Source organism: Haliotis rubra, unplaced genomic scaffold (assembly GCF_003918875.1).
Source record: "Haliotis rubra isolate DU_JTF1 unplaced genomic scaffold, ASM391887v1 Scf439, whole genome shotgun sequence".
In the NCBI taxonomy this organism is placed as follows: Eukaryota; Metazoa; Mollusca; class Gastropoda; order Lepetellida; family Haliotidae; genus Haliotis; species Haliotis rubra.
Window position 1 is genome coordinate 19,704 of NW_025767123.1, and position 23,844 is coordinate 43,547.

A 23,844-nucleotide genomic window follows, 5' to 3' on the forward strand; every position below is an offset into this window, starting at 1 on the left:
CATACATGCTGTCTGGGATCACGTCTTGATTTGATGTAACAAGGATAGGCAGTGGAGGTATGACAAAGAGTCATCTCAGTGCAAGACGCAGAAACAGACTGTATTTAGTGATGATCCTTTCCTTAGTTCAACCAACTGGTCAGACGCCAGAAGCATTTATTGACATCAACAATGATTTACTGTAATAATGGTTGTAAATTAGGTTGATTGCTGTTTTACGCCCCACTGAGCAATATTTCAGCAATAATGCCAATGTGTAATTAATTAAGTCTGGACACATCACAAGTAATGACTGAAAGAAGATGAAAACTGTGGGCTGCCATGATCTATACACACATTATTCTTGATTTCATTGTGTAATTGTTTGGTTGCAACAGTGGGATTTAGTAGTACCTGTCAATTTAAATGTGGGTCGGAATTGGATGTGTTTGGATCCACATGAGTTTTTCACAAAGAGATAGATTGAAGATGTCATATGCTAAGAATGGCTGCAAAATACATCGTGTCTAATGAGTGTATTTTTGAAACTATAAGGGGAATGAGACACGCTATGCATTAGGGAAATGTCACATAAGCGTTCCTGAACAGAATAGAAAACATTGGATCCTTGGACTGGAAACCCCGGATTTTGGGGTGGTGAGTGAACATCTTCACCCTTCATATATTGATATTTTTTGCAAGTTAACAATGATGTACTCCCCAATTCTCAGGGAGAATGCCCAATTACCTATGTCTTCTGTCGTTTTGATTTGTACTTGTTTAACAGATAAATAAACACGAATAAAAGTCAAATACGCATCCATTTTGTAACAATCAAAACATGTGTCACAATTTATTCATTCTTGATGTCGCCAAAGCTGTAGTGTTTAAACAAATGGATACAATTAGTAGGTTTACCATCAAAGGCTTTTAAAATCACTTCCCATAGGTTGTACGTACATGAATGTAAAACCTATGTTAAATGAAGGGATTATCATAATAAACAAAACAGATGTGACACTACGAAATATGTCGCCACAATAGCGGTAATCTACGTTACAGAACGTAAAATGCAGTGTAAAATGCATATCTACTAGCCACACAAAGAAACTGTGCATTGTCAAAATATTATCCCAATTTATAAGTACGATAACAATGTCAAAGGTACATATAAACTTTAATGAAGGGATCATGAGACCATAACAAGTCGGGAGAATTTCAATTGAAAAGTCAACCACAATGACGTCACGAGTCCACAAGCTGCACAGGGGTCAAACGACCTTGTCACAAGCTCAATAACGGGTATGTCCACCATCGGCATTGAGAACAGCAGTGCATCGACGATGCATAGAGCCTATCAAACGTGCAAGGAAGGCTTGTGGGATGTCACGCCAGATTCTTTCAAGTTCTGTTGCAAGGTCAAGATGAGGAAGACAGCGTAGACGTCGATCCATCTCGTCCCAAACATGCTCTATCGGGGAGAGATCCGGTGAATTTGCAGGCCAAGGCAGTACGTCAACGTTGTGGTGTTGCAAGAAATCCATAGCAACCCTTGCCGTATGAGGGCGGGCATTGTCCTGTTGGAATGTTAACCCAGGGCCATGACGTTGCAGAAAAAGGAATTGCCACAGGTCGAAGAATCTAAACCCTGTAGCCCACACCAGTTAAGTTGCCCTGAACAATCACCAAAGGAGTTCTTTGGCATGCTGTTATTCCACCCCAAATCATCACGGAACCACCACCAAAGCGATTCCTCTCTAAGACACAGGCCTGTGCATAACGTTCTCCCACGCGCCTATAGGCACGTTGACGTCCATCACTATGTTAAACCTGGACTCATCTGTAAAAACAACATTTCTCCACAAAAAACAAGGGTCTGCGGACATGATTTCGGCACCACATTCGGCGAGCTTGTCGATGACGTTGTGTCAGGATAGGCCGTTTGGCGGGACGTCGTGGTCTGATCCCGTGATGACGTAAACGTTGTCGAACTGTGTAGGGGTGGATACGGCGAAGTCCTGGGATGGTTCGGGCAGTCATCACTGCAGTCTGAAACCTGTGGCGAAGATGGGTCACCCTTATCCATATGATCTGTCTTGGCGTTGTTACACGTGGACGTCCAGAACGTGGCCGATCGATGACGTTATTTTTGTTCTGGTAGCGTCTCACCAGTGCAGAAATGGTGTTCCGGTGGCAGTGGAAATGTGCAGACACTTGTCGTTGAGACATTCCCTCACGGACCATCCCAATAGCCTCATGACGTTGTGCAGACGTGAGCCTTGGCATGATATGCGTTTCAATAGCCGTTTAATTTTTTGAACGATCACAAGGGCAGGGGTTGAGCTTTCCAAAGTGACAGTATTGTGTGGCATTCATTTGCTCTGTTTCTCTTTCCCGGAATGCACGTGCAACAACGTATTGCACGTCTCAAGGACGAACCCACTGACGTCACGGAACGTGGCATGTGCATGCATGTTGGATACATGACACTAATCTCTGAGTTTGAATCCTTATGTGTCTACACAGGTTTGATAAATTAGGTTTTAAATTTTTGTATGCACAGTTTCTTTATGTGCCTAGTATATATTGACAAACATGTGTTTTGAAAGCTCGCAAGTTTTTACTGGATATATTATATGTAGAAAAATTGTCATCTTGGGACGCATCGTACCATATAAAACCGTACACAAAGACGAACCCGGTTCTATAAAAATAGTTGTGTTAAGCATGAAACCTACGTTACCATTACTGTAGAGAAACATGAATGACAGCTACCTATAAAAGTGATTAGAATGAATGCTTTGTGTTTTCATAGTGTAATAAAACCGAAAATGGAGTGCAATATGCTTCCAGTCAAGATCATGGTAGTTTGCAAACAGTGAAAGTAATCTACGTTATGAAATCTACGTTACCACCTGATATGGAATCTTACAGAATATTACTGGAAATAGAAGATTTTGCTTCGTAGCATAGTCAGAGAGCCCAGGCAAATAATTTGATAACCTACAACAGTTGCCACCGGTTGCTGTCACATGGTCGCAGCACTTCAGTGACATTTCACGAAATTCAAATTTGGAATGGAAACTTCATCTTTATTTGGGAAATTCCCTGTGAAACAGGTAAGATTGCTTGTTAATTTACTTCATTATAGGGATATAGTTTCACAATATTTCAAAACAATTGTTCTACTGTTGAGAAGTTCTTCGGTAGAAGCATTTGGAAATGATAATATACAAAAGTTGTATTTCGTGAAGCTTGTATCAATTCTGTTAATATCACATAGTTTTTTTAGACATATTGATATTGACCCTAAACGTATGATATTTCGATCTCTTAAAAACCTGCAACATATCTTCCCCCTCAATTTGGTACTCGCTTGTCAAAGTATGGTAACGAAGAGTGCAATGAATGAAGAAATACCTTCATAGCTATCACATGTTCCAGTAACTGTTATGAATATTTTATTTATTGCTAATCAAGAAGCCATAATGAGTTTCATATATGGTAAGGCGTTGTAAAATCAGTCTATATCAGGACGATTATTACGACAAATGAATGAGTTTGTAAGGTAACGTAGATTACAGTTTGGTAACGTAGATTACAAAAATAACATTTTTGAATTCTGACAGAATGGCCAAGACTCATGCCGAGACCCAGCGGGATTACGGACAAGGGGATAGGGAGAAAGAAGGAATGATTGTTATTCATGTGAACAAGTGTTTTTTGTGCAAATCTGTAATCTACGGTACTAAGGCATTCATTCACAACCTGATCAATAATATTACCTTTTATAATGCTGTTAGTGATAATTTTTGTCAGTGAAGTTCATGATATTACCTCTCAGATGTTGATTCTTTTTGTCGACTTCTTTTGCGTAAGGACTGCATTTAACAGTATAACATAAAGTTATATTTTCAAGAGCTTTGACTTCAACTTTATTGTTATAATGCTAACAAACTCAACTGAGTGGAGAGGATGTTACATGTAATGTTGTTTCCTTAACGAAACACAATTTTGGGATTAACGACTGAACTTTGTGAATGATATCTCCCTTCAATGTGTTATGCAGCCATCATAAAGAACAGTCACATAGATTACAACGATCGTGTAGGGTGGTATTGTATGAGATGTGATGGAATTTTTACAAGCTCCCCTTGAGTGCTACAATTCCTGATTTTCGTTCGTGACACCTTCTTCAATAAAACAGCAGCAACAAGTGACAGGAATATTGTCTTTAGTTTTTAACGATTTATGTCTTTCAAATTGGGCATTCTCTGTGAGAATTGGTGACTAATGAATGGAGGCTATTTAGATTGACAAATTGTGCTGTTAATGAGGATAATCAAATACATTTGAACTTTTCAGCATTGGATATTTTTCCTACTTAAAGCAAATGAATGTGTTGTCGGGGTGAAGTCAAGTTACAGTTTTGGGGATTAGGTGTTGACTTCAATGGTCTGATTGTTGTGTATCTACACACTGAGCTATATATCAGCTATGTGGCGGTGATAGACAGCAAGCACCGTGAGCTGGTATTATGGATATTTCATTTTTTCGTGAGACCACAACACGATTACTTGTTCATTTTCATCGGAATCTTGTTTAATTGTATGAGCACTGTAAAAGTAACCTCGCAACTTTTGAACTTCCATTTTCTTATGTATCTCAAGTTTGTCCAACCGAAACTAAATATTATCCTTTAGTTTCTTCGTAAACATAGATTTGCAATTATATTAGACGATACCATATGGATACTGTTTTTTTACATAAAATTGAGCTCCTGAGGAAAACTTATATTATTTTGAAATTATTCCCAATATGTTCCGCCAAACCAAACCAAACCAAACCAAACACTGCAGTTGCATTCTTTACGACAGAAAAATATTTAGACTTAGACTTAGTTTCGAAATTAAAACATAATTTTACTTTTGACTTGCTTGCTTTGAACGCGAGTTTCCTCTTTGAAAGGGTTGCATGACATGAACCCACTGCTTCATAACATCAGAGGCATCCGTCCAGTGTCACCGGATATTGTAATTAACTTATGAAAAAGTGTACTTGATAAAGTAGCTGCAGTTGGAAGAACTGCATTGCCCCAAAGGAGTCACACTTTGGGTTATTCAAAAGGACTCATCATTACACTAACATTCTAGTCAAAATCGATCACTGGAGAGCTCTGTAATTCGTAATTCTTATGCAATGCGTTTCGTTTCTCAGTTTTTACACCAAATAAAACAGTGAATGGTGGTGGTTGTAATCATTGCAGTCAATTTTCATTTCAGTGAAAAATCGAAGAGATAAAGTTCGAAATCATTCAAATTGCTTCTCCATGACGTACCTCTGCAAATAAAGCTGAAGTTGAGGTTCAAGGGAGCTCTCTGACAAAAGATGCTCGCGGGCGAGAGCTGTGTTGAACTCATCATCACACAACTTTTACGCAGTCAAGAAAGACTGCTCTAATTCCTCGTGTCAGCTAGGGATGTACTTCGGACAATACAATAGGCAACGGTTTCAACCAAGTTCAACACAAATGACTGGCGCTACTTGGCGCAATATGCTGCAAGAAGCCTGCCAAGTAACACCATGAAATAGGTGCAAGACCTCTGTATAACGAAACTCATATCAATTACAACTGTACAAAGATTAAACATTCTAATTTTATGTAAGTTGCCTTGTTCGAATAACAGCACGGTCAGCATCAATCTTATCCTTTATGAGTATCTATATTTTATGACGTATAGTGAGGAGAATGGTCTCCAAGTTTCGATTGCAGTTATTAAGCTAGTATCAATTCCAAACTGAAACACAATTTAAGAACTCTTTATATATTTGTATCTCATAACGGCGTGTGATGCCTTAAAAGCTGCATAACTGTATTCCGCTATATGCTATAGGATTCCCTGAAATTGGTGAATTATTGGCAACGGTGGTATAACTTTGAACCTCAAATATCATTATATAACACACTTTTATTGTAGACCAGTCAGCAGAACGATTGCTTTACTCTCACGTGGGCCAGTGTGGTGTTATAAACAAAGTGTCGGTCGACCAGGTTTTGGGTGTTCGACGGTTAGTATAATTGCATTTCTAAAGAAACTAGCAATGATGTCAATAAAGCTGTATTTATGTATAAATCGAGCGCGGAAAATGTCACCGCTGTTTCATATAGAATCACAAATCACACTGGCTGTATAATACACTGCACCTCAATATAATTGATTTGTTGATGTTGTTTGTATCTGTTGCTCATCGCTAGATAAACTTCAGAATTATTGTAAAAAAAATGATGAAAATGAAAGTTGACATATTCCTTTTCCACAGGTGGTGACTGCGAGCACGCAACAAAAATTACATGGAGTAAAATGCCACAGACGCTCTTGCAGAACACCTCACTAGATCTTCGGTCATGTACAATATATAACGACATTCTCATATTCAGAAATATAGTACGTCATTGAAAGAGAATGTCCTTAAACTGATTCTATTTGGTTTAAGGGTAAAATAGCGGCGAAAATTGTATGAATTGAAAATCATTGAAACTCAGTGATGACTCCAAGTGTAAGTCTGTCCTGCCCGACCCGTAGCACCCACAACTGACAAATCTTGTGAAAAAGTAAATTTGATTTGCCGAGTGTCGCTCAACAGGTTTCTTACCAGGGGATGCTTAAAGTGTCCATCATACGAGTCTAACTATTATCATCAACACATGTCTATTTCATAAGGCCGTGAAGATCGGCCCCACAACGTCTCCACATGGATGTTACGTAAGTAAACACACCCCGAGGAAGACGTCGCCACTACTCAACAAGGTGACGTTGAAGATCTTGCAACGCCTGTGGTGGATTGACTTGTTGTGTTCGATACGATTGAGGTCGGGGCTACGCGACAGCGAATCCAGAACTTCAATATCGGGAATTTCGTAGAAAGTTTGTGTAAGAATTGACGTATGCGCTCTGGCGTTGTCTTGTTGGAACATCAGTACAGGGCCATGTCTCTGCATAAAGGGAAGCAGGACAAGTTGCAAAGTCTGATCCCTGTACTGGGCAGCATTTAATTCCCCTCGAAGGACAAGAAGGGGAGAACGTCTGTGTGTGCCAATCGAACCCCATACAATTACACTGCGCCACCAAATCTGTCCACTTCACGGACGCAGATGCTGTTCACCTCACCTGCGGTACAATGTGAATCGAGATTTGTGGCTGAATTCAACAGTATTCCACTGTCTTTGATTGAACCTTATGTGTCTTGTGGCCCACACCAGTCGGTTGCGGCGATGAAGAGGCGTTAAAATTCGTCCATTATTAGGTGTTCGGGGGACGAGGTCCAGCGATATGCAAGCGATTTCTGACAGGTTGTGCAGCTATCCTTCCACCAAACATCTCCCTTCTTGTGGAAGTTCCAGTAATAAATCTGTTCTGAAGATGCCGTAATCGTATTGTTTGATCTTCCAGGAGTGATCTTCCCGGCCACCGGTTTGATGCACTCTCATCCTACGATTAAAACTTTGTTTGTCGTGAGAAATTAAAGGCTCTTGCAACAGCGACTACAGACTATAGTTTAATTTGTTTATCCAGCTCACATTCAATGTGCGTGCTCAGTTTAATCAAAACTAGTGAGCATTAAATGACCTCATGAACATGAAAAAGCGAAATGTCGAAATTTATTATTGTCACGTTGTCAATTTTGCTGAGTATATTTACCTATATAATTTCGAAGCATAAACAAAGATTCATGTTGTGTGTCATCAGAATAGATCGTTTAATTCTGTTAACTTGTTAAGAGTTTTTTATTGCGTTATTGTAACTTATGGAACGAGCCTCAACAAACACTACCTTCTTAGGCAAAACATAGGAGTGGCTGGTGTTACCGGTAGAGCATAACATCCTCACCCTACATCACTGATTTAAGGTGAACCATTCATACACGTTTCAAATCTATTTTGCCTCTTATGCCGATGGGAATCTGGTTCGGCTATAAACTAAATTAGTTGTTTTCGGGCATTGGCGTAATATCTTTAGACATTGCACATATCACGTCATGGTGTGGTATGGTGGCAAAGATTGGACTTTAACCAAATTCTAACTATAGGAATAATATTATGCCATGTGCCATCGTGCGTGGATTATTTGATTACCTTATCCTTAGATAACCTCTGGCCTCCGGATTAATGGGAGCATTGTATGGTAATTTAATAATATGATTGTCCGTTGTCCTTGTGCACGAGTCTGTAACACAAAGTACAGTGACGGACAGGATAGATATTAGTAGGACTTACTCTCTCTCTCTCTCTCTCTCTCTCTCTCTCTATCCTCTCTCTCTCTCTCTCTCTCTCTCTCTCTCTATCTCTCCTCTCTCCTCTCTATCTCTCTCTCTCTATCCTATCTCTCTCTCTCTCTCTCTCTCTCTCTCTCTCTCTCTCTCCTCTCTCTCTCTCTCTCTCTCTCTCTCTATCCCTCTCTCTCTCTCTCTGCACCTCTCTCTCTCTCGCTCTCTCTCTCTCTCGCTCTCTCCCTCTCTCTCCTCCCTCCTCTCTCTCTATCTCTCTATCCCTCTCTCTCTTTCTCTCTCATTGCACGAAATATGGCATGACATTTTCATTCGAGTTCGCACAAATGCACACAGACACACGCGCACGAGACATACATACTGTCGTTGTGATGGTTGAAGAGGTATGAGATCCAAAGAAGATTGGAAACATAAAATAGCCAGATGAAAGAGACACTTTGTATATTCATTTCTCTGAAACGCCAAAGATACACAAACCGAACACATACACGCACACACACACGCGCGCGCGGATGCACGCACACATGTGTTCATGGGTAGGGAAAGACCATTATTCCAAGTCATCAAGGTTCGATATGCACCTTATGTCCGCGTTCGATACCCAACAATGACTCATACGTTCGTTTCTCTTACCCTGCCCTGACATTCTTGGAATACGCTGAAAGCACCATGGAACCAAATATGCTTTCTCATCCATTGTTTGCTTTTTGGGGTTTTCTTGGAATCACGCACAGAATATGAGTGAAACTGAGCTATTGTGTCCATGTACGTGTACTGAGTGAATCAGTTGTAGATTTAAAAACATCACAAAAGGTGAGGATATAGGGATTGACTGTTTTGAAACAGAGTGAAGAACCAGCCTGTAATTAACGTTTTTGATGAATAAGATCGCTATTATAAAAAAACCAAAACATCTGAGATTAAAGACATAGTATGCAACTTCAAAGTGAACGAAAGATGTCACCATCAGTGTGTATAGGAATAAAAATGAGAAGCAAATGGAAGTTATCACATTAACATCTTTCCGATTTTATTTCGAACTAAAAATATCTTAACGCCATATTTATTAGAATTAAGTTCTTTGATGTAAGCAATTATATTAATTTGCTGAGAAATAATCAATACGAGCTATTTCAGTAACATTCATTAAAAAGGTTATTCATGTAACTCACGGTGTTATGAGATCAGAAAACATACTTAACCCTAAATTTGTTAACATTATGTTATTTGATGTAAACAGCTAGTTTAACTTCCTAAGGGAGGTAGACGTCAATACGAGATATTTCAGGAAACACATCAAGAAAGGTATTCATGACTAACGTTTTTCTCTTTAAATTTCACAATATTATATTGAACAAGTCCACATTTTACATTTACTCAAATATGACAAGTTTTCAAGTAAGAGATTGTGCAAAGAAGCTTTGCTTCACTAAATAATCATGAACATTTACAATGATATTTGAGGTAGGAATGCAACAATGGATAAAAAGTGGATTGACATTTTGCATCAAATATACTGTATGTGTGTTTGGTGACACATGTGTTGGCAAATGGCAGTTGATAAAACTGTCAATTTGTTTTAGGGTGTAACTAATTCTTTCTGCTAATCCAAGTGTATTAGAAACAATGAAGTTTCATGTTTTTGTCATATGTTTACGTCATATTTCAAGTAAATTCTAAAAGTGAACTAAACAGTTCTGTGATCATTTCATGTTGACACAGATGCATTTAGTTCTGTAACCATTGTCCATGATAGGTTAAATAGAACAGGTGTATACATTTGTATATCTGAATCAGATCATCATTATAATTTTATGAGTCTATCTAAAGCCAATCTCACAGTAACACAACTATGTATCCATGTTTTAAAGATACGGGTGGCATTACTTACTGAGGTTTATTTTAAGCTTTCTGTGTGTTTTTCTGTCTTATTGCAGATCCCAAAGGTTAACAATGGAGTTCGATATTGAACATGGTCAGTCATTACTACACATATATCTTCAAATTGCGAAAGGCATGAGCAAAATGTCGTGCATGTGAACAGATTCGTTTTGGTGTAAAGTTTTGTTAAGAATTCGCCAATTTTCACAGATTTTAATCATTTACTGAACTCATGACAATAATCTTTTCAATGTTACGAATATGTTTTACAATACACCAGTTCATAACTAAACAGTACCTTTAAACAGTATGGAATATTTTGCAAAAAGCTAGTTTAGAACAGTGGACAAGTAAGTGGCTACATTTATACTAGTGAGTCTAAACTTTTGATGGGTAGTATACATAATAATCTGTCCTTCAGCTTGATCAAAATGACCCGGGAAGGTCCGGGTTAGAATGAACCTTCAGTAACCCATGCTTGTCGTAAGAGGCGACTAACGAGATCGGATGGTCAGGCTCGCTGGCTTGGCTGACACATGTCATCGGTTCCCAATTGCGCAGGTCGATGCTCATGCTGTTGATGACTGGATTGTCTGTTCCAGACTCGATTCTTTGTTATTATTAGCTGGAATATTGCTGAGTGCTGGGTAAAACTAAGCTCACTCACTCATTTACCAAAATGGCGCGAGACGATCATCATTCATCAGTTCATAACACATGTTCATTCATTGTCATCAGTCTTCACAGCCCTTCAGTTGGTTATTTACTGACCGCTGTCATATGTTTCCGCTATTACAGAGTGCGGCGTCAAACCAACACTTGGTGCAAATGCATCGTCTGACTCAACTGAGGCAGAATAAATACAGTAACTTCTGAATCTCCTTAAATTGCACTCTGATTGAGTATATGAGTCACTCTCGTGATAGTGACTCATGTAACGAAAATACATGTATACTTTTTCCACACTTCGAATTAGCATGACATGTCTATTCAATTTATAACATCAGGATATATAACGATTTGTATCCCAGGTTTGAATAATAGTCTGTTTGCAACCTTAATTCTCTTATAAATTGTTAAAAAAGATATTCTCTTTAATGAACTTAATTCATTTACTCATGATATGAGCATAGCCACTTGCAAATCACTAAGCAAACATTCTCTTTAATTAATTAATTAACACCGTCACGGTATGTTGACCACGTGATGTCGACGCTCCGGGTTTTATATTCTGTCGACGGTTAGCAACATCATATTTTTCATTTGTCGACAGATCGGGCTGACACCGAAAGGACTGCATGGGTATGTACATTGTAGTTTTGCAGCGAATCAGTTACATGTCGTACATGAATTGCAGGATCTGCAATCCCCACTAAGTTACGTGTTTTTATTATAATTATACAAAAACTAGGACAAAAACATATGGTGACAGGTCAATCGATCTGCAATCCCCACTAAGTTACGTGTTATTATTATAATTACACAAAAACATATGGCGACAGGTCACTCAAGACGGCTAGCCCTCATCTCTGGAACAATCTTCCATCTCACCTCAGAACTCAACCAGATTTAGCTGTTTTTAAATCAAATCTAAAGACTTGTCTCTTTATTGAAGCATTTAAACTCTATGTGATGTCAATACCAGCTTAGAACCAAAGCGACTTTGAGCGGTTTACGGATATTGACGCTATACAAGAATTTGTATGTATGTATAATGTATGTATGTTATACACACATGGACGTACTGGCATTGCGTTTGCACAACGTTCTGCTTGTGTTGAGTATGTGGTGCACTGAGTGTAATGGCATGTACATATCTTAAGGATGTTTGTTTGGAAACTTTGTTTGGTCGCAACATTATTACTTGTTCATGATCACCGTAGTCTTCTTTCGTTTTATCAAACAGTAATATCTGCCAAGAAGGAAAACAGAATCTTGCCATCTTTGACACCCTCTTAAAAGATCCATTTGTTTCGGGATTTTTTTAACTTTATTGACGAAATGTGATACAATTAAATTTCCATTTATAACAAAAAGGACTTGATATTGAAAATGAAAAGTATCCCTGACACAAATGTGAACTTAATGTTAATTTGCATTTGAATAGTGTTTGCATGTTACTTTAAACGATTTTCAATCAGTCACGCAAACCAGATTAACGTTACAGATGTAGTCTTTTCGAAGACAAGACACTTTTGTGATGTGTCCTTTGCTTGTGCGTTGTACTCAATCAAAAACACTACTAATTTCCATTTTATATTGAAGTGCATGCTCTAGATTGAAATTTCCGCTTTGAAATATGTGGATGTTGTTATTGCTTTCTTATGAGAACGTTCATGATTAAAATCTTTAAAGGAATTTATACTTTTTGTTATTCAAAATCACTTTTCATTACAGCAACACTTAAATCAAAACCGATCACCGGATGGTTGTATCATTTGCGATCCCTATGCAATTTATTCCGATTCTCATGTTTTCACATGAGTCAATTTTGATTGTGATACATAAAACGAAGATATGAATGAATTTAAATGAATTTATTTTCTGTAAGTAGGCCATCGGCCCATGTACAATCATAGGATACAAAATATCATATTAGACAAGGCAATATACACATTATTTACACACATTTGAACTGATCAGAAGGGCATGCTTAATAAACTGCACAGTTTTAAGAAGAATACTGGTATTATTACATAGCATTAATTTTTTAAACTTAATGATAGTTGGACATTGATCAAAATTTGGTAAATATATACTACGTAACCTAACATATGCATCACAGACAAAAGGAAAATGTAATTCATCCTCAGGGGCATTACTGCTACACATTTTACATATTGTTGAGGCATAATTATCATCTTTTCGTCTTACATTACAAAGAAGGGGTAGGTGATGAAGGCTAAGTAAGCATAAATATCGTCTATATTCTTTAAAATGTACATTTGAGACATAAAACTCTACATCTAATAAAGATTTAATGGTCTTGTAGTAAGCTAAATGCGATGATTCATGAATTCTACTCAATATGCTTTGTCCCTTTACATCAATAAGCCTCTGTTTGAGCATGGATATAAAACGATTAATATTGCCAACATCATGACTAAACCACACAAATCCAAACCCGTTGATGTTTAACAAACTTTTTACATATGATGCCCAAGTATATCTATCAGCTGCGTCGAGATTTTTCATCAAAATATAGCATTGTTTAGGATACCTGTCTTCAGACATATGAAGTAATATACACCAGTAACGTACACATTTAACATAATAATCAACACTTATACAATATCTACCACAATTTGCTAATATAGCATTGCTAGAAACATGTTTACCTACGCCAAGAACATATTTACAGAAATTTGTATTAAATTTGTTAATTCACTGTCGTTCTTGATAACCCCACACTTCTGCACCATAAAGTAAAATTGGCTTCACTTTGATATCAAAGAGCTTAAAAAGAATATTAACTGGAATATTTGGATATATGTAGATTAACTTCTTTATAGAAAACAATGCCTTGTTTGCTTTGGTCGATAGTGTCTCTGTACATTTAGTCCATAACAGACGTGTAGAGAAGAGAATTCCAAGATAGTTGCAATATGTAGAGGTTTTTAGCTGTGCTCCTTGAAGAAACCATTTTTCATAGTGACGTAATCTACCTCCCTTTCGAAAAACCAATATCTCTGTTTTATCCATGTTAACTTGTAAGCCCCACGTTGTACAGTAGTCGTTTAGAATGTCAATTTTTCTTTGTAGTCCAATAACAGAGTCATCGAAAATACATAAATCGTCAGCATAAAGCAAGAGTAATATTTCTAAAAATTCAGATCCAACAAATATTCCTCTAATTTCCGCGTTTTCTAGCATCACCTGTCAATCTGATATAAACATCGTGAACAAAAAGGGGCTAAAGACACATCCTTGTCTAACTCCACCAAGACAGTCAAAGTATTCAGAGATTGAAGTGTTGGTCATTCGGACAGCAGACACTATTTTGGAGTACATATTCTTTAGCACATTAAGAATTCGTCCATGAATATCATTCTTTAATAGTGAATACCAGAGAAGTTTTCTATTGATAGAATCAAAGGCTTTCTTAAAATCTACAAATAAACAATAGAATCTGCCACCTCGCCTTGATAGGTATTTAAACATATTATCAGTTGTGTTATAGTTTTTCCTAAAACCTGCTTGAGCTTCTGGAATCTTGTCATAAAGTGCTGCAAATGTTTGTAGACGGTTGTTTAGGATAGAGCAAAATATCTTTCCGAAAGTGTCCATGAGTGAGATACCTCTATAATTGTTGACCGAGTTAATGTCGCCTTTCTTGTGGAGTGGTACGATTAATCACTTGGCCCATTCAGTAGGATATTCTTCATTAGTTAGGATGGTATTATATACAATTACTAGATACGGACTTAAAAGATCAGCACATGATTTCACCATCTCTGCTTTGATACCGTCCGGACCAGCTGCTTTACCTGATTTCATGTCTTTAATGGCTTTAAAACGAAGAAATATATTACGAAATCATTCAAATACCTTCCATGTTACACACCTCTCCAACTAAGGCTGAAGATATAATTCCAGCGTTACTGAAATGATGACGGCGTTTAACATTTCCTGATATGTCTGTCACAAGACAAGGGAAAATGTTTAAATCCAAATGTCAATTATGGCTGCAAATCTATCCACTACTGTAAGAATGACTGGAAGCATTTCCTGACACAGAGAAAATATTAACAGATTTTCCCTTTTTCTTTCCCTTTAAATTTGTTTTAACCTCTCACTCAACAATGTTCATGTATATGGCAGCGGTCTGTAAATAATCGAGTCTGGGCCAGACAACCCAGTGTTCAACATCATGAGCATCGATCTATGCTTTTTGGGATACGACGGAATGTGTCAACCAAGTCAGTGAAATATACAGTAAGAGGCAACTAACGGGATCGGGTGGTGAGGTTCGTTGAATTGGTTGACATATCCCGGTTGCGTAGATCGTTGCCCAGGCTGTTGATCACTGGATTGTCTGGTCCAGACTCGATTTTTTACAGACAGCCGCCATACGGCTGGAATATTGCCGAATGCGGCGAAAAACAAGACTCACTTACTCACTCACTCAAATGTGTGTTTATCCTGCACCCAACAGTGGCACCTGTAACAAATAAAGGCGTTGAACCTCGTGCCCTCCAAATACCCTCCAAATCAAGAAAATGCATATCCATTTTACATTGTAAATGCATAACCGTTACGTTTTGCGCTTAAGCTATCAGATCAAATATTAATATTGTTATATCTGTCTCGGTTATTGCCACATCTAACACAACACTGTCCATACTCTATAGCTATAGAGCCGACATGAAGCGTTGTCAGGTCGTGTAATGTATATAGGACCAACAGCTCCACCAAACCGCATAATTCATTTTTCAGGCTATTGTTTCTCGGGGAGGAAATGAGGTTATTATACCACCGTGGGTGTCTGAAATGGTGAGATAACTATTTATATTTCACCGGTTGTGATGAGAATTGAATATATCTATATGGATATATGGTTTACTCTGCAAAATAGAAAACTGTTCGTTTGAAACCAAATCAACATATTGTTAATTTCCCGAACTTCCGTTCAACAGTGTCATGTTAAAGTATATTTGCATATTTTTATTGCTTTGTGATACACGACGATATTGATTGTCATCTTGCACGGTGCTATAATTGTTAATATAGTGTATATGTCTTCTGGTAAATATGAGTATTACTGTAATTATCTGGCATCGAGATGCTGATGTATATTCCCAAAGTGAGAGTGAAAAAAAAATCATTTCATATTGTTTTTTTCAATTCAAGTGAGTATTGTATTCATCGGTTCATTATAACTTCACGACCAAATGTATTTCGGTACTTTGAAAAGCTTTACAGTCACATCACGGCGTGGCAGTCCAAGCAATCATATTCCAGACAAATCTGGGACTCGAACCTGCGATCATACGTCTTCTATGCAGGCCTCGAGTAAGTACATAATATTTTCTCACTGTTTAATCAGACTATGATCTCCATGTAAATGTCGTTTAAAACTATTATCGTGGTAAATGCATGTAAAAATAACAAATACACAAAACGTTGATGCATAAAGATACAATGTCAAGTCAACTCTTATCGCGTGTGAAGTAGAGTTGGGTATTGCCAATATTTTCGTATTGCGATATATTGTGATATGTGTTGGCGTATTCCAATATGTATTGCAATATATTGTGGCCACTGGCCACTGTAAGGACTCAGATGTGATTGTACAAGAGATCAGTTGAAAATGTTTCCAAATTAAAAACTTCGCTCTAAAGTTTGGAACTCGAGAAAAAGCGTCCGCTATTTTGGTTGTTTATCCTTCCAACGAGTGCCGGTACCAATCTATTTTATCTTATTTATACGGTTTAAAAGTCACGCAAATGTGCAAATAGCTATTAATTATATGACCAATCAACATTCTCAAAACTATTAATGTATAATAATATAAAGGAAAGCAAATGTTATTAGTACTTTTGACTACATCACTAAAATATCCGATCGTATCGGGTGAATCGGTTCGCGAAAAGTGTACCGCAATATATCGTATCGTGAAGTTCGAATTGCAATATACCGGTTAACCGGTATTATCGCCCACCCCTAGTGTGAAGTTAGTGAAGCTATGTCATTTGCAGCATCTTTATCACTTACTTCTTCATACATCACTGAGTGATCAATATCGTCAAAAAACATACATACAGTGAAACATTTCAACTGTCATTTTACAAAATAGACTAGTCAAATTTCTAAGAAATGTGAATGCATAAGGCATTTTTGAGTAAAAGCAAGCAAACAACATTTTCTGGGGTAGTTTTTCGTGCTGAATACGAATCTGTTGTTTGCCAAGCTCAAAAATGCCTAATTAGGTCACAAATTGGGTTCAAAGGTCAATGAGTGCAAAATTCAAATTTTTTAAAAAGTGTTTTATTTATCATTCTCCATCCATACAATGAGCTCATTTTACAATATATTGATTAATAATGGTACCACAGGATTTCAAAATGTTGGATTTCATGGAAATGCTGAAGGTAAAATTTCGTATTTTTGCAAATATCTCCCTTATGGAGCGACTTTCAGTATTTGCGTGAAGAGCTACTTTTTACAAGCATTTTTGCTCAAAATGCAAAGCAAGGCTGAATCTTTTCCTTTTGTTGACAGAATTATATTCCAGGCAAACTGTTTAGGTCACAAAAATCGCATATTAAGCGCATAAGTACTTCAAAGGTTAATGAGTGTGACAGGATGCGATAAGCATTTTTACATGTATGCCACACGAATGCTTTTATACTGCTTCACATGTATGTCAAATGAAACTGCTTTCATTCATGCAGTGAGTTTGATTAATGATTTTAGCAACATAATTACCCACATAACAGTTCAGGAAATCACAGGAATAGGTGGGAACCCTATCCGATAATGTGTCAAATACATAGTATGAAGATGAAGGCGAAGGTGGAAAATAAATGCATACAAGCCATGTTATGTGCTATGACTGAAGGATCGAGGCTGTACTAAAAGACTTTGCTGTCACATGTTTGGTTTTAGGAATCTTTGTGCCAGAGGATTTTGTTAGTTGACGCACTGCACTGGTACTTTTTATTCAAATGGTACAGTGTGTGTGTACCAGGAGAGGTCATCAGTGGCGGTATATACGTAGCACTGGTGTAAGTTTGTTTTTATTCACAGGCTAAGGTTTAACATTTCCTGATATGTCTGTCACAAGACAAGGGAAAATGTTTAAATCCAAATGTCAATTATGGCTGCAAATCTATCCACTACTGTAAGAATGACTGGAAGCATTTCCTGGCACAGAGAAAATATTAACAGATTTCCCTTTTTCTTTCCCTTTAAATTTGTTTTAACCTCTCTCACTCAACAATGTTCATGTATATGGCAGCGGTCTGTAAATAATCGAGTCTGGGCCAGACAACCCAGTGTTCAACATCATGAGCATCGATCTATGCTTTTGGGATACGACGGAATGTGTCAACCAAGTCAGTGAAATATACAGTAAGAGGCAACTAACGGGATCGGGTGGTGAGGTTCGTTGAATTGGTTGACATATCCCGGTTGCGTAGATCGTTGCCCAGGCTGTTGATCACTGGATTGTCTGGTCCAGACTCGATTTTTTACAGACAGCCGCCATACGGCTGGAATATTGCCGAATGCGGCGAAAAACAAGACTCACTTACTCACTCACTCAAATGTGTGTTTATCCTGCACCCAACAGTGGCACCTGTAACAAATAAAGGCGTTGAACCTCGTACCCTCCAAATACCCTCCAAATCAAGAAAAATGCATATCCATTTTACATTGTAAATGCATAACCGTTACGTTTTTGCGCTTAAGCTATCAGATCAAATATTAATATTGTTATATCTGTCTCGGTTATTGCCACATCTAACACAACACTGTCCATACTCTATAGCTATAGAGCCGACATGAAGCGTTGTCAGGTCGTGTAATGTATATAGGACCAACAGCTCCCACCAAACCGCATAATTCATTTTTCAGGCTATTGTTTCTCGGGAGGAAATGAGGTTATTATACCACCGTGGGTGTCTGAAATGGTGAGATAACTATTTATATTTCACCGGTTGTGATGAGAATTGAATATATCTATATGGATATATGGTTTACTCTGCAAAATAGAAAACTGTTCGTTTGAAACCAAATCAACATATTGTTAATTTCCCGAACTTCCGTTCAACAGTGTCATGTTAAAGTATATTTGCATATTTTTATTGCTTTGTGATACACGACGATATTGATTGTCATCTTGCACGGTGCTATAATTGTTAATATAGTGTATATGTCTTCTGGTAAATATGAGTATTACTGTAATTATCTGGCATCGAGATGCTGATGTATATTCCCAAAGTGAGAGTGAAAATAAAATCATTTCATATTGTTTTTCAATTCAAGTGAGTATTGTATTCATCGGTTCATTATAACTTCACGACCAAATGTATTTCGGTACTTTGAAAAGCTTTTCAGTCACATCACGGCGTGGCGGTCAAGCAATCATATTCCAGACAAATCTGGGACTCGAACCTGCGATCATACGTTTTCTATGCGGGCCTCGAGTAAGTACATAATATTTTCTCACTGTTTAATCAGACTATGATCTCCATGTAAATGTCGTTTTAAAACTATTATCGTGGTAAATGCATGTAAAAATAACAAATACACAAAACGTTGATGCATAAAGATACAATGTCAAAAGTCAACTCTTATCGCGTGTGAAGTAGAGTTAGGTATTGCCAATATTTTCGTATTGCGATATATATTGTGATATGTGTTGGCGTATTCCAATATGTGTTGCAATATATTGTGGCCACTGGCCACTGTAAGGACTCAGATGTGATTGTACAAGAGATCAGTTGAAAATGTTTCCAAATTAAAACTTCGCTCTAAAGTTTGGAACTCGAGAAAAAGCGTCCGCTATTTTGGTTGTTTATCCTTCCAACGAGTACCGGTACCAATCTATTTTATCTTATTTATACGGTTTAAAGTCACGCAAATGTGCAAATAGCTATTAATTATATGACCAATCAACATTCTCAAAACTATTAATGTATAATAATATAAAGGAAAGCAAATGTTATTAGTACTTTTGACTACATCACTAAAATATCCGATCGTATCGGGTGAATCGGTTCGCGAAAAGTGTACCGCAATATATCGTATCGTGAAGTTCGAATTGCAATATACCGGTTAACCGGTATTATCGCCCACCCTAGTGTGAAGTTAGTGAAGCTATGTCATTTTGCAGCATCATAATCACTTACTTCTTCATACATCACTGAGTGATCAATATCGTCAAAAAACATACATACAGTGAAACATTTCCAAAATGTCATTTTACAAAATAGACTAGTCAAATTTCTAAGAAATGTGAATGCATAAGGCATTTTTGAGTAAAGCAAGCAAACAACATTTTTCTGGGGTAGATTTTTCGTGCTGAATACGAATCTGTTGTTTACTAAGCCCAAAAATGCCTAATTAGGTCACAAATTGGGTTCAAAGGTCAATGAGTGCAAAATTCAAATTTTTTAAAAGTGTTTTATTTATCATTCTCCATCCATACAATGAGCTCATTTTACAATATATTGATTAATAATGGTACCACAGGATTTCAAAATGTTGGATTTCATGGAAATGCTGAAGGAAAAAATTCGTATTTTTGCAAATATCTCCCTAATGGAGCGACTTTCAGTATTTGCGTGAAGAGCTACTTTTACAAGCATTTTGCTCAAAATGCAAAGCAAAGGCTGAATCTTTTCCTTTTGTTGACAGAATTATATTCCAGGCAAACTGTTTAGGTCACAAAATTTGCATATTAAGCGCATAAGTACTTGAAAGGTTAATGAGTGTGACAGGATGCGATAAAGCATTTTTACATGTATGCCACACGAATGCTTTTATACTGCTTCACATGTATGTCAAATGAAACTGCTTTCATTCATGCAGTGAGTTTGATTAATGATTTTAGCAACATAATTACCCACATAACAGTTCAGGAAATCACAGGAATAGGTGGGAACCCTATCCGATAATGTGTCAAATACATGAGTATGAAGATGAAGGCGAAGGTGGAAAATAAATGCATACAAGCCATGTTATGTGCTATGACTGAAGGATCGAGGCTGTACTAAAAGACTTTGCTGTCACATGTTTGGTTTTAGGAATCTTTGTGCCAGAGGATTTTGTTAGTTGACGCACTGCACTGGTACTTTTTATTCAAATGGTACGGTGTGTGTGTACCAGGAGAGGTCATCAGTGGCGGTATATACGTAGCACTGGTGTAAGTTTGTTTCTATTCACAGGCTAAGGTTTATCATTTTGAGCTTTGTATCATATGTCAGGAAACCAGTCGGTCTAAAAATACCCTCTACAACCAGACAGAACTGGGCATCTAATCCATCTTTGAGGCCACCCAGTTCAGGCACCCATTGTTCATTGCAAAGTTCGGTTATCTGTAGACAGGCTTTCGTTCCTCTTTGAAGAATCTCCTGACGGCAACCCTAATCTAAAATGGCACAAACTCTGTTATTCAGCATACACATATTAGGGAAAAATACATGTTAGGCTTGCCAAGGAACAGTCCAATGCTTCACAAAGGAAATGAACAGACTGGTGTTTCAGATGAAGGATACCGCTTTTACGCAGGGGTACTTCAACAGTGGACGTTGTGTATTTTCTGTCACAGCTGCAAAGCATAGCAGTAGACAAGCCCTTTGTACATAATAATGCAGACGTGAAGTGATTTACATAGGTCTTTGAACGTATGCTAGACGTATTGACTCAATAGCAGCCGAATCATTTCTGTGGGATACCAAAAGGTCAGAAACTGACAGCAAATGAGCTGATATAGCCATGGCTTGGTTGTTTCAGGAGTTAAGTCACAATGCAGAGAATGGACACGAATTTAAATTGTCTGCTGTGTTCATGAGGTACAAAGAATTAGCCATTGACTCTATCATCCTATCATTTGATAAAGGAAACAAGTGCATTGTTGACTCTTGTCCCAGGTGCACGTTGCTCTGAGACTCCACAGTGATATCATGTCACATGTTGTGACGTGAGTGAAGAAAAGCAGAGTAGGCCAGTGTACATGCTTCTGAACATCTTACTTGGTGGCCAAAGTCATGTTTATAATGAGTTTGAAGAAGGTGAAATAAGAGCGCATCTGATGTTGAACTGGTTAAGAACACAAGGGTTAGAAGTACAGGGCACTTCGCACCAAGGTACCAAGTCCATCTTGTTTGATGTTCTCACAAAAAAATGTGTCCTGCCCCAAGAAAAAAAGAAGAAAATCTCCCAAAGACCAAGTTCCTATAAAACACTGCCCCAGCTTGTGGATCTAGTGCATGGAGAACCCGGGTGTAACTGATGATGTGCCAAGCATTCTATATGGTATAGCTCAACAAGTTTTCTTGACTGTGCATGTTGATTGGTGAAGGGTCATACCCATACCAACATGTTTAGGTGGTGCTTCCTTGTCCCCTGCAAACACTGTAGACCATGTCTTGCCCCATACTACGAACACCTGTGTTCTTCATCCGTTCAACATCAGATAAACGCCTATTTCACGTTCTTCAGAAGGAGGTACACTGGCCAACTCTACTTCTTCACTCGCGTCACAACATTTTGAATCCCGGATCTGACATATCACTGCAGAGTCTCAGAGCAACGTGCTCCAGTGACATGAAAAACAAATTCATAAGTGACCCCAATGCACTTTGATAAAGGTCCCTTGAAGTCCCCTGTCTACTGAAATATGATGATGGGATGATAGAGTCTGACTCATTGGCTAATTCTTTGTACCTCATGAACACAGCAGACAATTCAAATATGTGTCCATTCTCTGCACGGTGACATAACTCCTGACACAACCAAGCCATGGCCATATCAGCTCATTTGCTGTCAGTTTCTGACCTTTTGGCATCCCACAGAAATTATGAAAGCATGATTCGGCTGCTATTGAATTATTCACGTCTATAATACGTTCAAAGACCTTGTGTGCATTTGTGCACACTTTAGAATGTATTATTATGGTAGAAACATGGCTCGTCTTCTGCTTGCTTTCGGAGCTGTGACAGAAAATACACAACGTCAAGTTCACTGTTGAAGTACCCCTGCGTAAAAAGCGGTATCCTTCATCTGAAACACCAGTCTGTTCATTTCCTTGTGAAGCATTGGACTGTTCCTTGGCAAGCCTTACATTTATTTTTCCCTAATATGTGTATGCTGAATAACAGAGTTTATGCCATTTTAGATTAGGAGGTTGCCGTCAGGAGATTCTTCAAAGAGGAACGAAAGCCTGTCTACAGATAACCGAACTTTGCAATGTTTCAATTTGTTGCCTGAACTGGGTGGCCTCAAAGATGGATTAGATGCCCAGTTCTGTCTGGTTGTAGAGGTATTTTTAGACCGACTGGTTTCTGACATATGATACAAAGCTCAAATGATAAACCTTAGCCTGTGAATAGAAACAAACTTACACCAGTGCTACGTATATACCGCCACTGATGACCTCTCCTGGTACACACACACTGTACCATTTGAATAAAAAAGTACAAGCAGTGCATCAACTAACAAAATCCTCTGGCACAAAGATTCCTAAAACCAAACATGTGATAGCAAAGTCTTTAGTACAGTCTCGATCTTTCAGTCATAGCACATGGCTTGAATGCATTTATGTTCCACTTTCGCCTTCATCTTCATACTATGTATGTGACACATTATAATAATAATAGAAATAATAGGTCATTTCTAACGTGCATATATCCATACTGAAGTATGCTCAGAGTTCAGCAAAGTTGGAAAGACATCAGGAAAAGGTGAGTTTTCAGTTTTGATCGGAGGCTAGAAAAGTCACTGGTGTTCCGGAGAGAGAGGGGAAGATCATTCCAGGCTGTTGAAGGTGCGTAGGCGAATGATCTGCTGCCGTAACGAACACTGTTTGCTCTAGGAACAAGCAGAAGGTTTTTGTCCTGAGAACGAAAGGATCTAGCTGGTTTATATGGCATAAGAAGATTGGAGAGATAAGCAGGAGCGCATCCAGACAGGCAGCGGTAGGTGAGGCAGAGGAGTTTAAAGTGGATCCGGTTCTCGATTGGAAGCCAATGA

At 38.0% G+C, this 23,844-nt stretch overlaps 1 long non-coding RNA gene across 1 annotated transcript; it reads left to right on the forward strand.

The window, feature by feature from the left end:
* Positions 1-931: 931 nt before the first annotated feature.
* LOC124289281 lies at positions 932-2,620 on the forward strand. Its single transcript, XR_006901653.1, has 2 exons — positions 932-1,054; positions 2,560-2,620. It is a non-coding gene; the product is annotated as an uncharacterized LOC124289281 (long non-coding RNA).
* The last annotated feature ends 21,224 nt before the right edge of the window (positions 2,621-23,844 follow it).